At 43.2% G+C, this 14808-nt stretch overlaps 1 protein-coding gene across 2 annotated transcripts in view; it reads left to right on the top strand.

The window, feature by feature from the left end:
* The first annotated feature begins 267 nt into the window (after positions 1-267).
* SYNDIG1 (synapse differentiation inducing 1) overlaps positions 268-14808 on the top strand; it is a 199091-nt gene continuing 184550 nt past the window's right edge. Inside the window, exon 1 of one of the 2 annotated variants that reach the window (XM_090285167.1) lies at positions 268-584. The gene's annotated coding sequence lies outside the window, so the exon portion shown is untranslated. Of the gene's footprint in view, positions 585-719; positions 1049-14808 lie in introns of those variants that run through there. The other variant, XM_090285168.1, reaches the window with a different exon arrangement.

Raw genomic sequence — 14808 nt, 5'->3', positions numbered from 1 at the left:
TTCGGTGACCCACGGGGACCCGGTTTGCCTGGGGCAAAGTTGGCGGCCACCTACACTCGGGGCTATTCCCTCCTCCTGCACCTCCTCCTCTTCCTCGCTGCATTCTCCCCTGGAGCCCGTGGCTACTGGCTCCTGAACATGTCTCACCAGGCTTGAAAAGCCGAGAGGCACACCACAGGGGGCCCTCCAGCCCTACCCTCCCGCCCGGCGCTCTCTGCCAGAGTCTCCCCTCACCCCTTCCTTTCGCTGGGGAGGGGGGGGGGGACGGAGAACTGGGCTCCTCCCATCGCGCCTATCAGGACCTCCCAGCCTCCCAGGCCTCCGCCGTTGCCCCTAGTTCGGTGCTCTAGTACTCGCCGGGGAGCTGCGGATGAGGGCGGCAAGAGCAGGGCCAGGATCGGCGGGGGTTGGGTGCTGAGAGGAGAGGCACCGAGGGGAGCGGAGGGAGGCAAGAGGAGGAGAGAGTCAGGGACCTGAGGAGCAAAGGAGGGCGCCGCACCGCCCTGCTCCCTGCAGGCTTTGCTCGCTCGGGAGACATGCGGGCTGCAGACTGGGCGCATTAGCTGGGTCACCTTGTCCCGGAGGTAAGTCCCACAGCTCGGGCAGCGCGGGAGGTGGATGGGCGGGCTGCAGAGGGACGGGGGCCGCGGGCCAGCGGACGGCTGGCACCGGAGGCGGGCCCCGCAAGTGAGGGAGTCCTGGCTCCTCCTCGGAGCGCGCAAATCAGACGGTACAGCGCCCACTGTGAGTCCGGGTGGTCGAGGCGACAGGACTTGTAAGGCGCCAGGTCGTCAGATGAGAGGGAAAAGCAGAGCAGACGAACAAGATGCGGTGGAAGGGGCCGGGTGCTGTCAGCTCTGGAAGCATCTTGGCGCCTAGCCACCCCACGCGTCCAGGCGATGCGGAAGGGTTGCTGTGCAAAGTCGGTGGAAGCTAATGAGCACAGAGAAGCAGGGCTACCCAGGCTGTGAAGGCGCGCGGCTAGCATAGGCTCTGCGGGTTCGGGCAACTCCCCCTGGAGCGACCCAAAGGAGACTGGCTGGGGCTGGTGAGTGGAAAGCCGTGGAGCTAGGGACCGAGGTCTATCTGAGACTAGAAAGGAAAGTGGCCTTTGATTCGTAGAGTGGAGGGGGGAAAGAAGGCAAGGGTTCAAGCGCGCACTGGTTGGGATCTCCCAACAGGCGACCTGGACGGAGGCCGGGATTTCCAGAGCCGCTTGCTACCGGGAAGAGTAGGATGGGCATCTGTCAGCTGTCTGCTTCCTGGCAGCAGCAACAGCTCGCAGCCCTGATAGCCACCAGCCCAAGCGCGGACAGGGAAGCGAGTAGGTGCGCTTTTTGGGTTCAAGTTCTAATTTCGATTTCCCTAGGTATAATTTTCGCCTCTTGGCGTGAGCTCTAAGGATCAAAGAGAGGAATGGATTACCGGCAGAGTTGAGCACTCTTTTTAGGGACGGGGGACTTTGATCTCTGTGTTTCTTTTTCAAGATCCCAGTAGAATGGGTGATCGCAGCCTCGCTTTGGGGAGGCTGCCAATGTAGCAGCTCAGCTTTTCTGAAGGACTAGAGGAAAGGGTCGTCTGGTCACCTTGCATTGTCGTCGGGGTCCGCTCGCACGCAGAGGCTTGGATTCCTGGCACCCCGACTTCAGGTGCGAGAAGCCCTTCTGCAACGTCAGATGCGCTGGCGCGGCCAGGCCACTGGCCCACACTCGATGCCTGAACCTTTCCTGGCCACGTTCTGGTGTTTATTGCAGCAGAACCTGGCCGAGGGTTTGGATGATTTAGGGATTAGGGGGTGCATGACTCCGTTTTCTAGTGAGAATCAGACTCAGGGGTGGGGAAGTGAGCGCGTGTTTGTGTATCTGTCCGCGCCGCTCCTACTGTTTGGTCAGAGCCCAAAGAAAGACTTGCTGGGCAGAGCTGTAGCCTGTAGGATTAGCAGCCTGGTAACGAACCTGAAAGAGCAAGCCAACTTTTCCTTGCTGAGGTGCAGTTGCCTGGGCAAAATCTCGTTGGTGCAAGGATGTGGTCTTCAGAAAGGGGTCTGACTCCGGAAATTCTCACAGCAGCCAAAGTGAGCTGGTGGTCTGGGGGCAGTCTGACGTCTGCTCTGGCTGGGACAGAAAGTAGCTGGAGCTGAATTTTTTAATGAATTATTGCATGCTGTGTGTCTTGCAATTGTGTGGAATTTCTTTCTGGAGATCAGACCACAGGTACGTGGCCTGTGCGATGCGTGAGGATGAGCTCTTCCTCCCTTCCTCTCTGTAACACTCTCTGGCACCTTTGCAAGAAGCAAATGTTGGTTCCTAGCTGATCTAGTGCCCTCTCCTACCAAACTCTCACCTACTGCATGAAAATGGAATACAGTCATAATCAAGAGGGCCTTGTTAAATAAAGGAAAACATCAGGAAATCTATGTTTCAAGGTTTTATTATTATTATTATGAAAAACTTCAATGCTACACGAAGGTAGAGAGAATAGTACATAGAACCTGCAGTGTACTCCTTATCCCACCACCAAACTCATTAACCTTTTGCCCTTCCCCCTTGTTTATTGCCCCTCCTCAGAGTTCTGGAGGCCATATCTGATGAAGGATTGCATATTCTATTGCAAGTTTATCTCATCTCCAAATTCATCCTCATGTATCTCCAGCTGATGCTGTTTAATTTGGCTCCCTGACGGCTTTAAATGAGAACATGGGTGATGTTAAAATAAAAATGAAGGCATACCCTCTTTCCATCTTGGAATAAAAAAAGAACTGCTGCAAACATTCCTTGAAGCATGAAAGTGGGAACTGAAGGAAGGGGAAATCCAGATCCCAGGAAAAAATCGACATTTGAAACAATATAGATTTGACTTAAGCCATTTGATGTGCAGTTGATACAATTGAATTTAGTTGAACCATGATGGGCAATATAACCATTTTTTGTAAACACTTTACAAATCACTTCATAATACTGAACAAATAATTTCTTCTATATTTAACATGACATAATAGTGCTACATTCGACTCAATTCACTTTTCTCATCAAACCTCTTTTTTCCCCTGGGAATTATTACTATTATAAGAAAATTAAAAGACATTTTTCTTATGTAAGGTTTCTATTAAAGACACTTGTCAGTGGTATTCTGAGGTTCATGAGGAGAACTAAATATTTCATTTCTCAATAAGAAAACCTTTGGTCATCATGCTGGTTACCTCACCCTCTGCAGAGACTACTATACACTCCAGTTTGATTTCAAATGTAGTTTCTCTTGGCTGGACAAAAGCCTGGAGAAGGCCTCCAAAGGCAGTGAGAAGGCAGCCCCTATATTCACACACCTATATGGCCCCCTTTTACTCTGAATACCTCTGCACTTTTATTCATATAAAAGCTGTTCCTAAAAATTGTCAGTGATGTTCTTGGAGGATTCAGCCAGACTTCTGAATACTGTTATAAGGTTCACTATTTAAAGGCATCCTTACCTAACCTTTTGCAATATGAATAACTATCCTATAATTGAGCAGTTTTATGTCCCCCCCCCAAATAAAACCTTGTCTTTCCATGACACCAGCATGACCCTGAGCCCCTGACTTGTTCCTTTGCAGGGCCCCCATGCATATTGAAGATTCTCATGTTCAACATGGACTGACTGTGATCTGTCGTTTGAAGAGATTTTAACTTACCAATGAACTTCATTGAATAGGTGGGCGAAGGTGTCAAGGATTGAAGGATGGAGTGTTCATTTGCCAGCAGTGACAAAACTGTGGGACTAATTAGCAAAACAGTCTGTTCTTTTGATGGAAAGTCACAAGGCCATTTTGTGAAAACATGATAATATGAGGTGATATTACATCGTGGCATCATTACACTGCAGACATTGGGCCAACATGTCAAAAAAGCAAAACATTATGGATATTCAAACATTAAATATTCAAACATTAAAGATAGGGTGACCAAGTTTCTGCCCATGTCACCAGAATTGGAATGTAGTAATGGGCGGTTTTAACAAATGTTATTATTCAACATTATCTGTGCAAAATGTTTAGACATTTCAAATTATTCTTGAGAGTTCATAAACATGTGTTTTAAAGAAAAGCTGCAGTAACTCTTTCAGGCATTGTCCCCTCAGGCAGTATACTGGATTTCATCTGGGAGTGGGGGAGGGAGTTGTGGAAGAGACACATTTGTGATTTTCTCATGTCTATTGCAGCCTGCCCCTCTTCCCCATATATTTTCTAGAGTGCCTGTAAAAAGATAGGTTTCAAACTCTTGGCTCTGCTGCTTGCTTGCTGATGATCTTAGATCACTTAACTTTTCTGACATTGTTTCTTTTTATTTATTTATTTACCTTCCTAAAATTTTATTTTATTTTGATTTAATCTTTCTTACATATTTTTTCCATTACCATTTAGTCCCCTATGCCCCACTCCCCCAGCAATCACTTACTTTTCATTCATTTTCTTTCCAGGATTTTGAAAACAAAATATCTATGGTTGTCATGGTTTTTTAAATAGGGAAGACTCTTGATCAAGAACACTGTAGTGTGTCTTAATGAAGTGTTTACTTTGCATCCCAATGGTTCTCTGAGAACATAAAATAAATTAGCTCTGGCACTTCATTGTACTTGTAGCCTATAACTCCCTGTTGGCAAGAGTCCACCGAATAAAGACAGTGTGTGTGCATTCATGCAGGTATGCATTCTCATGTAGGAATGTGCCTGAGTAGTGTGGGTGTTCATGTCATCTGTGGTTTAGAGGGAGTGTATAGGAAAGGCTTATTTAAGAGCAATAGCTTTAACACAACTAAACTTAGACTCACATCATATTATAAAAGTTACATGATCCATGTTCTTTAGGATACAATATTTTAAAGTAGATAACTGACAAACCACAAAGAAGCATTTATGATACATGGTGATTTAAGTAACAAACTTTATTTAGGTCAAAAGTCTTAATCATCTTAAACCATCTTATGTTGACCTGTTAAATTACATAAAATCCTAAAGAACAAAACAAGAACAGATAAGCATTGAGATCCAAGATAACTGTTAGAACTAAAGATAACACAACCAAGAAATAATACACATATGTGGAAAATAACAAAAATAAAAGCTGCTGATGAAAACATACTTCAGATCAACCCAGGGGACAACTTTACATATTTACCTGCATAAAAAGAATTTACCTTGGAGTTCAGTTAACATGATTCCAGAAAGATGGGAGTTGGTGCTCTTGGAGTTCAAGTCAATGTTCATTGTGAAACATTGTGAGTTTTTAGTTCACCAAGTGATTCTTGTATCAATCACAGTCATTTTTAAGGTGCTGATAATACTGTAAGGAGAAAGGTATTTCCTAATTGGCAGGTTGTGTCTTTCATAAAGGGCCGTCTTAGTTTAAATTCATATTTTACAGAACTATTACTTCTCAAGCATTTGGCCTCATTGGGCAACCACTTCCAAAAGTGCTTCCACCTGTTCCTTCCTTAATCTTTTTCTCTGTTGGAAAATGTCAGTATCCAAAGCAACATGAAGTAAACAAACATTTCAGACAATTAGAACCATAAAAGTTGTATTCCACTGCCTCAGTTTTAAACTAAAGATACTTCTGAAAGAGAAGAATGTCTTGCCCCAAGCAAAGGAACAAAAATGTTACATAAACTTACCTTTCTGCCATGTGTACAATATGCAGTTTTTAACTTATTTTTATGATCTTGATCCTCACACCTTAGTGGTACAGGCTCTCAGTTGGTGCAGGTGTTTGAAATAAGGTTTTTGGGGGGGGATTATAATGGGAATAAGTTCTGGGACAGGATTGGGAAACCCAGTAACACCCCTGAGGGGTGGGCTGAGGCTCATTTTAGCATGAGAAAGGATCCTGAGAATGCTCTACTCATCCTATAAAACATTGCTACCAATTCTTCTGTTATTTGTAGTGACTAAAATTGCCTTTAAATAACATATATGCATTTTTATAGCCAATATTAATACCTGAAATCTAGGGCTCAGCCTCTTATCCCATGTTTCTTTTAGAAGGGACCTTATCTCTACCAGTTGGGAAAATGGTGCTGTGTCCTGTAGGGAAGTGAGGAAAGCTGAGATGTGACAGGTGAACAGTGTGCACTGGATCTGAGATGCCATCTAAGCTCAGAGTCTGGCCAGTGCTAGTAGCTCAGCCATTCATTTTTTAAAAATTATTTTAAGAGTCACTCATCTGCTCCAGGTATCCCACAGAACCCTTCTTCTCTTCCCTGCATGCATGCAGACCATGAAGAGGACCCTGCATGAGACAGTCATACCACTTCCAACCCAGTCTAGAAATGCTTACAAGTGTCTCTTGCCTATAAATGATCCTATCTTCACTTTTTTCTCCTAATTCCTTTCCTTTCCCATAGTGCCCTTTGGTATAAACAGTTCAGCAACAAAGAACTATGAGCTGATAAGTTAACACGTTGCGTACCGGGGAATTTAAATGCCTTTTAGAAATGATGAGAATTCTCGCCACCCGTATGCAATGTGTTAATATGTATACTATTTAACAGCTTTTTTTTTTTTTTTGTATACTAAACCCAGAGACACAGCACATTCATGTCAGTACTCTGATACAGTACAGTACTCTAAATTTCCTCACAAAGATAGGTTTCTGTTCAAAGCCAATTTTAAATAAAGGGAAATATCTTTTGTTATTTCTAAATTCTTTCTCTGCCTTGTATTCTTATCCTGATTTTTAAAGAGCTATGGTTCCATCTTTACACACTTTGTTGTTCCCCTTGTTCAGAATTAGATCATTAAGGCTCTTGTTAGAATCCTTTCCTGCTTCTGGACTCAGTAAAGGGCATGCATTCTGCAACACAGTATTCATTCAAGTGACTCAGAACAAGGAGGGTCACTTATTTGACTATGTCTTAGTCATTCTGTCATCCCCTTTCACTCCACTTGTTTGGGCCCTCTTGCATAATATTCATTGGCATGGTTGCTAATCAGAATGTTCTTGGTGTAGGTGAATATGAATGTTGAATATATTTTGGGACATCACAGTCTATTCTAAAACCATAGAGGGAAAAAATGCTTTTGTTCACCCAAAATGTGTAGAATAATACAACTTCCTTTCTTGCTAACCTTTCTTGCCAAGTACCTTTCCTGAGGAACAACGTGTACTTCAAGCTGTTCCATCTCAGACTCCAGTAATTTCTCTGAGAGGTATGCATCACAAGCTAATAGGACCACACAACTCTGTGAGTGGTTCTAGTGCAAGGTGTGACAGCATTGTGGTGCCCTCTCTCCATTAGTGTTTGATCATGGTCCAGCCTCAAGCCCTTTTTTTTGTTGTTGCCAGAGCAGGATGTTTTCACATGTTCAAGTACTCCATGACACCAGGATTCCACTTTGGAAAGTTGAAACTTTGGAATGCCAACCTGCAGCCTCCTTCCTCCCTTCCTGTTCACCTTCTTTGCCTTTCCTAACTTGAAAGCTTTTCTGCTGGCAAAGACAGCATCCCGTTTACTGCATCCACTGTAATCTTGTCTCCACTGGAGTCCAACATTGCCTGTCTCTGTCTTCTCTCTGCACCCAGGACTGTAACAGCTAAACTTACTGACTGTGTAAGCAGAGGGCTTCCCAGTGATATCTTGGTAAGGGATAAGTTAGCCAATCTGTAACCCATTTAGAACTACTCTATCTTATGCTTCTGATATTTCAGTGTCCTTTTGTATCTGCAGAGGTTTCTAGTGACCTTCAGATAACAAATTGTCTAGTCCAATTTAGAATGGCAAGTTATATTAATGTTATTTTTTTTCTTGTTGTTCTATGACAATTGTCCTAATTTTTCCGCATTGCTCTCCACTGCCCTGCCCTGCTCCCCACAGTCAATCTCTGCCCTGTTGTCCATGTCCATGGGTCATTTATCCTAGTTCCTTGACTAGACCCTTCCTCCTCACCCCCCCATCTCCTCCTCCCAGTTATATCAATTTTAGAGACACCTGTTTTGTGGCTGGAGAAATGCTACCTGGTAGAGGGGACTCTGGCCTGCTCTCCCATTAGCTTTTCTGTTCTACTCCTCCAGCATTGGGACACAGAAGAAGAGAGACTTGGAGGAAAGGGTAAGACAGAATTTTCCTTGACTTGTGCTGTGATAGTTCACCCTTCACTATTAGGGCCCTCGGTGTCACCTCAGGCACCCAGATGAACCATGTAAATGAACCATGAAGATCCTTACAGCAGCTTCTGAGGACCTTCCTATGGCACAGTTTCCACCTGCAGCCCAAGGCTTCACAGCCTTGAGCCTCTCTCCTTCATCTACAGGACAGGAATGGGTTTCCATTCCTGACAGCCCACCCCAAACTCAGGACTGATGCTCCTAGGCTGCTCCATCAGCCCACATGAGGAGGCGGGGTCATCTCTCAGGAAATGCTACCCTCAGACCTGGAGGGGTCTCTCCATCTTCTGCGTGAGAGCCGAAGGACCTGTATACACATGGTGCATGCACAACCACCTGCCTGCCTGTGTGGGCACGCACATGCATTCCAGGGACCAGGGATCAGCAACACTGAGGATGATGTGGGCCTGCTTTAGGAGCAGGTGAAGTGAGCTGAGAGGAGCACTTGGGCATGATCATGAGTTTTCAGACTCTGAACATGGCAGTGGTGGAGCCCAGACCTGCCGGGAGAGCTGGGAAGGTGAGTCTCTATAGGGCATATGATGCCTGCTCTCTTTCCTCTCTGGGCTCTGCGTGTCCTGGGTGCCAGAGGAGTTGGGGAGGGGAGCCATGGGCTCTGGAGGCATTAGCACTTCAGTGGAAACAGAGATGTGGTGAGGGTAGGGGTGAAAGGTGCAGGGATGCATGCAGATGTCAGTGCTGGCCGAGGATTGGTTGAAGGGATGGCTCCACTTCTGCACAGCTGCAGATTTTCCAGATGCCAAGGGTCTGGCCTCTCAAGACTGTGCCATTGATGTGTTCTGGCCTTCCTGACCTCAGGATTTAGCCCTTGCGGCAGGACATGGATGCTACTCCATGAGTGGTGGACCTCCATTCAATCCTCTCTTGGGTAGAGCTGTTTTAACCCTTTAAGCCTGATGCCTCACAACAAAGCCAGCCTGTCTACATCCAATGGGTGGCCCCACTCTTCTGGTGTCTGGAGAAAATGGAGGTGAATTAATGAATTTGGAGAAGTAGAGTGATCCAAGTCTGAAGAGCTATAGTAAAGCTTTCATAGCTTGTTTTAGCTTGTCATGGGGATTATTCAGGAAAACCAACAGAAGCTCCTACTGTTTGTGATTTATTGCAATATCAGTGTCTCTTTCCCTGACCAGAAGGGGAAAAGAACAAGGAAAGGGAAGGGTAAAGATTGAACTGTGTATATTTTTCCATTTGATTCCCTCAGTAACCTCTTGAGACTGCCACCATGTTACATTTGGTGGGACATGACCCAAGAGAGTTTCCTAACTTATTCTGTGATTTTATGTTTCCAGAAGAAGGACCTCAACCTATGGACCCAAGTCTTTAGGGTTTGTCTTTTGTGTTTGTCTCTTAAGTTCATATTTTCTCACCCACCACACTCAGGTTTGTTTGTTGTTGTGTTTTTGACATTGCTAATATATGGCATAATGCTTAGGACAATTACACACCCTGTGCAATAGTTGGATGCAGAGACTTCCATTTTGTAATAAAGTCCAAGTAGGACAAAATGTAATTAAGTAATATTTTCTTCTGTGTTCTTTGGTGGTTTCCTTGGAGAACAGCACTCACATCAAACTGTGACCGATGAGTATGGGTGAGGAGAAAGGTAGGTTGTAGGCCAGGCCAGAAACTTGTGCACCTGTAAAAGCCTAAGAGAACAGAAATCTCCTGCAGAACTTCTAGCAATCGGAAGGGAAAACTCATTTCCTCTAAGATTTATTCTCAGACATTTATACAGAACACCAAAGTAAACTAAATAAACAGCAGGACAGCCGGGAAGACCTTATGGGCAGTGGGTCCTATTTGCTGATAGCATAAAACTTCTCCCAGATGATGGAAATGTCCTTTGTCCTTAGACTCCACCCAGAAATTCTGATCTTCCTGGACTTTATATTCAGAGATTTATATATTTCAAAAATATATTTTGGTGAATTGTACTCCATCTATTGTTAACATCTCTCCTGGTACATTTCTTAAAGAGTAAGTCAAAGATGACCTCAGTTGTTTCTTGAGGGCACAAATCAAAGTGATTCTGTATCTACCAGAGTAAGGCTTAGCCCTGGAGAATGTTTTGAGCACAGTCCTGACCATTTACTTCCCTCTCCTCTAAATCCTCCTCCCAACTCTGACTCTCTTTGGATTCTTTCTTCTCTGTCAGAATTGGGGGAGCCCTATAAGCCCACTGTTTTCACACTCCTCAAACTTTGACTAACTGAACTATCCCTATGACCTCTCTCTTGCTTGTGATATATATGCAGCTGGTTCCCAGATTTTTTTCTATACCTAAACCCTCCCAAGTCTCAGTTTTGTCTATCGACATAGACACATTCCTGGGGCATCAGGCTCAGAGAACTTAATTTCTGCCTGCCTACCCAGACTCTCTAATCCCCTGCTCATACCCCCTTCTCTGGGGATAACATGCAATAACCTAGATATCCACACTGAAAAACTGCCCACTTCTTAGACTCTTACCTAAATTTTTTTTTTGAGAGCAACAGATTGCACTTTTATTTTATTTATTTTTTTTTATATTTCATTTTTCTTTTTTTTTTCAGATTTAATGTGTTTTATTGATTAAAATATTACATTTGTGCCAATTTCCCTTCCCTCTGCTCCCCTCCACCCGGTGGCCCCCCTCCCTCCAGTTGTCCCCCCCTTTTAGATTATGTCCATTAGATGTGCATACAGTTCCTCCCAACCTCTCTCCGTCTATTCCATTCCCTCCTACCATGATCCCCTATTCCTATATCATCTCCCTCCCTCTCCCCACTCCCCCTCCCTGTTGACCTCCCCCCAATATGCTTCCCGTACCCACAGTTCCTTTTCCACTCTCGTTGCCTGTTTAGTTTGCCTTTGTTTCATCTCCCTAGCTTCTGTTTTTTAAACCAGTCCCTTTAACATCTCATATAACAGTGGTTTGGATCTAATGAACTCTTTCAGTTTTATTTTGTCCTGGAAACACTTTCTCTGTCCTTCTATTCTGAATGACAATTTCGCTGGATAGAGTATTAGTGGTTGTAGGCTTTGGATTTTCATTACTTTGAATATTTCTTGCCAGTCCCTTCTTGCCTGTAGGGTTTCCCTTGAGAAGTCAGCTGATAGTCTAATTGGGACCCCTTTGTACATAATTCTTTTCTTCTCTCTTGCTGCTTTTAAGATTCTCTCTTTATCTTTAATTTTTGACATTTTGATTATAATGTGTCTTGGAGTGGTTCTCCCTGGGTCCAGTCTCTTGGGAACTCTCCTTGCTTCCTGGACCTGCAAGTCTATTCCCTTCCCCAAGTCTGGGAAGTTCTCCTTTATTATATTTTCACTCAATTTTTCAAGTTCTAGTTCATCTTCCTCACTCTCTGGCAAACCAATGATTCTTATGTTGGGCCTTTTATAGCTGTCCCAGAGGTTTCTGATCCTCTCATTGTTGCTTCCCATTTCCTCTCTCTGCATTGGTTGACTGCTTGTTCCTTCTCCATATTCCAGTTTGTTGAAATGAACTCTGGATTTTTTTTCCTCACCATCTGTCTCGTATGCGGTTTTGTTCCTTTCGTTATGAATGTTTTTTGCTTCTTTCTTATCTTTTTCCTGCTCTTTTGTGAATTCTGTAAGCCACCTGATAACAATGGCCCAGAACTGAGCCTCTGACAGGTTTCTTATCTGTTCATCTGTCAGGTTCTCTATCTGATGCCTGGTGAGCTGTGTCACTGGGATTTCTATAGTTGTCTGCCTCATTTTGACAGATGCGTTTTGTTTTCTTGGGCCGGCTGTATGGGGCAGTGCCTGTGTACGCGTCACAAGTCAGCGACCGGCGCCTGTCTGCGACCTATTTCGCAGCCCTGTGGTGCTTTCTTTGGGGGCGGGGGTCCAAGATGGATTCACACAGTTATTCAGCTAGGAGACCGGGATCCGTCCTCCCGCCCCCCTGGGCCTCACTGTTCAAGGCGATGCGGTGGCTGCTCTCCCCAGCGCTGGGGTCGCGCACTGCCAGGGGCCCGACCGCAGCCGGGATTTCTTGCCGCCCTGCCGCGGTCTCAGGTGCGATCGCAAACAGCGCTGCCCTCTTTAACTCTTACCTGCCCAAATGGCACCGCTGGTTTATAACTTCATGTGTTGGGCTTCCGTGTAGTTTTATTTTCTGGAATTTCTAGTTATCCTTTGTTTTGAAGTAGTTGTATTCCTCTCTAGTTGTAGAGGGAGACCTAGCGTGTCCGTCTAAGCCTCCATCTTGGCCGGAAGTCCTAAATTTTTTTCTAAATATTTTTTTAACTCTCCCATGCACTTTTCTACCTAGCCCCATCCAGACATTCACATCTTATCAGGTTCTCTTAGTAGCTTCCTGCAAGGACTCTTTACCTGCTTTATTGTGCTTCTCACCTCCATTCTCTAGGACTGTAGAGTGAGCATTCTCAAATGCAGATCTGCCTCAGTGACTTTCCTCCTGAAGCTCTCTATGGGTTGTGAAGGATAGCAGGCTGTTCATTATAGTCCTGTTTATACTCCAGCCTCATCCCTGCCTTCCTAGGTTCCCAGAATACTGGGCCAATCCTGCTCACAAATACATATGTGCAGACACATGTCATATACTTTCATACTTCTCCCTGTCTTCAGTTGGCTAACTCCTGCTAATCTCCTTAAAGATTTGGCTTGGCTATCAACTCTTCCTGGTGTCCTTCTCTCAATGTTCAGTGTCCCTACCTCTGGGAGTCCTTGTCCTTTATACCTGGACCCACCCCATACCCTGGTGTGGCATTAGCAGAATAACCAAAGTATGAAATATCCAGGAAAAACTTTGACAAGAAATGTGTAGGATCTGTACAAAGTAAACTGTAATTTTACTTGTGGAATAAAAGAACATTTGAATAAATGGAGGAAAATACCATGCTTCTGGATAAGAAAACTCAATAGTAACAGGATATTATTATTTTCACTAAGTTAATTTGTAAGTTAGGTGCTATTTCAATTAGAATCCCAACATTAGATTGACTTTTGAACTTTACAAAATAATTTAAAAGTTCATAAAAAATAATCAAGCAACGATGCTATATTTTTAAATGAAGAAGAATGAAGGAGGATTTGCCCTGCTAGATAATAAAACCAAGCATTAAAACTACATTAATTGACCTCAAACCTATCAGGACAGCTACCGTCAAAAAAGAAAAAAAAGGAAATGACAAATGTTGATGAGCACGTAGAGAAATCGGAGCTCTTATGCACTGTTGGTGGGATTGTAAAATATTGGACATGTTATGGAAAACAATTTGGAGATCTCTCAAAAAAATAAACATAAGATTACTATATAATTCAGCAGTCCCCTTCCTAGATATATATCCAAAAGAACTTAAAGCAGAGTCTTGAAGATGTATTTGCACATCCATGTTAATAATAGCATTATTCACAACAACCAAGAGGTAAAGGCAGCCTATGTGTCCATTGATAACTAAACAAATTGTGGTATATGCATTCAATAGGATATTATTTAGCCTTAAAAAAAAATAAAACTCTGACACATGCCATATGAATGAACCTTGAGGACATTATGTTGAGTGAAATAATCAGGTCACAAAAAGATAAATACTATATGATTCTACTTATATGAGGTTCTTAGAGTAGAGAAATGCATAGCAACAAAAATAGAATGGTGCTTACCTGGGGTTGGGGGAGAGGGAAAGGGTGAAATGTTTAATGCATACAGGGATTTGCAAGATGAAAAAATTCTGGAACCTCCCAGCAAAGAAAAATGCATGACCAGATGACTTCACTAGTAAATTCTACCAAATATGTAAAGAAAATTAATACCAATCCTTCCCAAACTGTTCCAAAAAATAGAAGAGGAGGGAATACTTTTACACTCATTTTGTAAGACCAGCATTACCTTGATATCAAAACCAGATAAGAACACTACAAAACAATAAAATTATAGGTCAATATGCCCAATGACCATAGATGTAAAAATACTCAACAAAATATTAGCAAACTAAATTTAGCAATATATGAAAATCATACACTATGATCAAGTGGAATTTATTCCAGGGATGGAAGGATGGTTCAGCATTCAGTAAATAAATCATTGTGATAACCCACATTAACAAAATAAAGAATAAAATCATATTAGTATCTCAATAAATGGAGAGAAAGTATTTGACAAAATTAATTTATGTTACAAACTCACAACAAAGCAGGTACACAGGGAATGTACCTCAACATAATAAAGACAATATGTGACAAGACCATAGCTAAGATCATATTCCATGGTGAAAAGCTTAAAGCTTTTCCTTTAGGATCAGAAACAAGACAAGGATGCCCACTCTCACCATTTTTATTTAACATAGTATTGAATGTCTTAGCCAGAGTAATGAGGCAAGAAAAATAAATAAAAGGCATCCAAATCAGAAAGGGAGAAATAAAACTGTCACTACTTGCAGATGACATGATATTATACGTAGACAAACTAAATACTTCACCAAAAAACCATTCGAACTAATAAATTAATTCATAATGTTGCAGGGTACAAAAATTAATATGAAACTATCTGTTGTTTTTCTATGCACTAAGTGACAAACTATCAAAAAGAGAAACTAAGAAAATAATTCAATTTACATTGCATCACAGAGAAAAAACTGCCTAGGAATAAATTTAACCAAGGAAGGAAATGACGTATA

Source organism: Furipterus horrens, unplaced genomic scaffold (assembly GCF_987537825.1).
Source record: "Furipterus horrens unplaced genomic scaffold, mFurHor1.1.pri manual_scaffold_8, whole genome shotgun sequence".
In the NCBI taxonomy this organism is placed as follows: domain Eukaryota; kingdom Metazoa; phylum Chordata; class Mammalia; order Chiroptera; family Furipteridae; genus Furipterus; species Furipterus horrens.
This window is presented reverse-complemented; position numbering and strand designations above follow the sequence as displayed.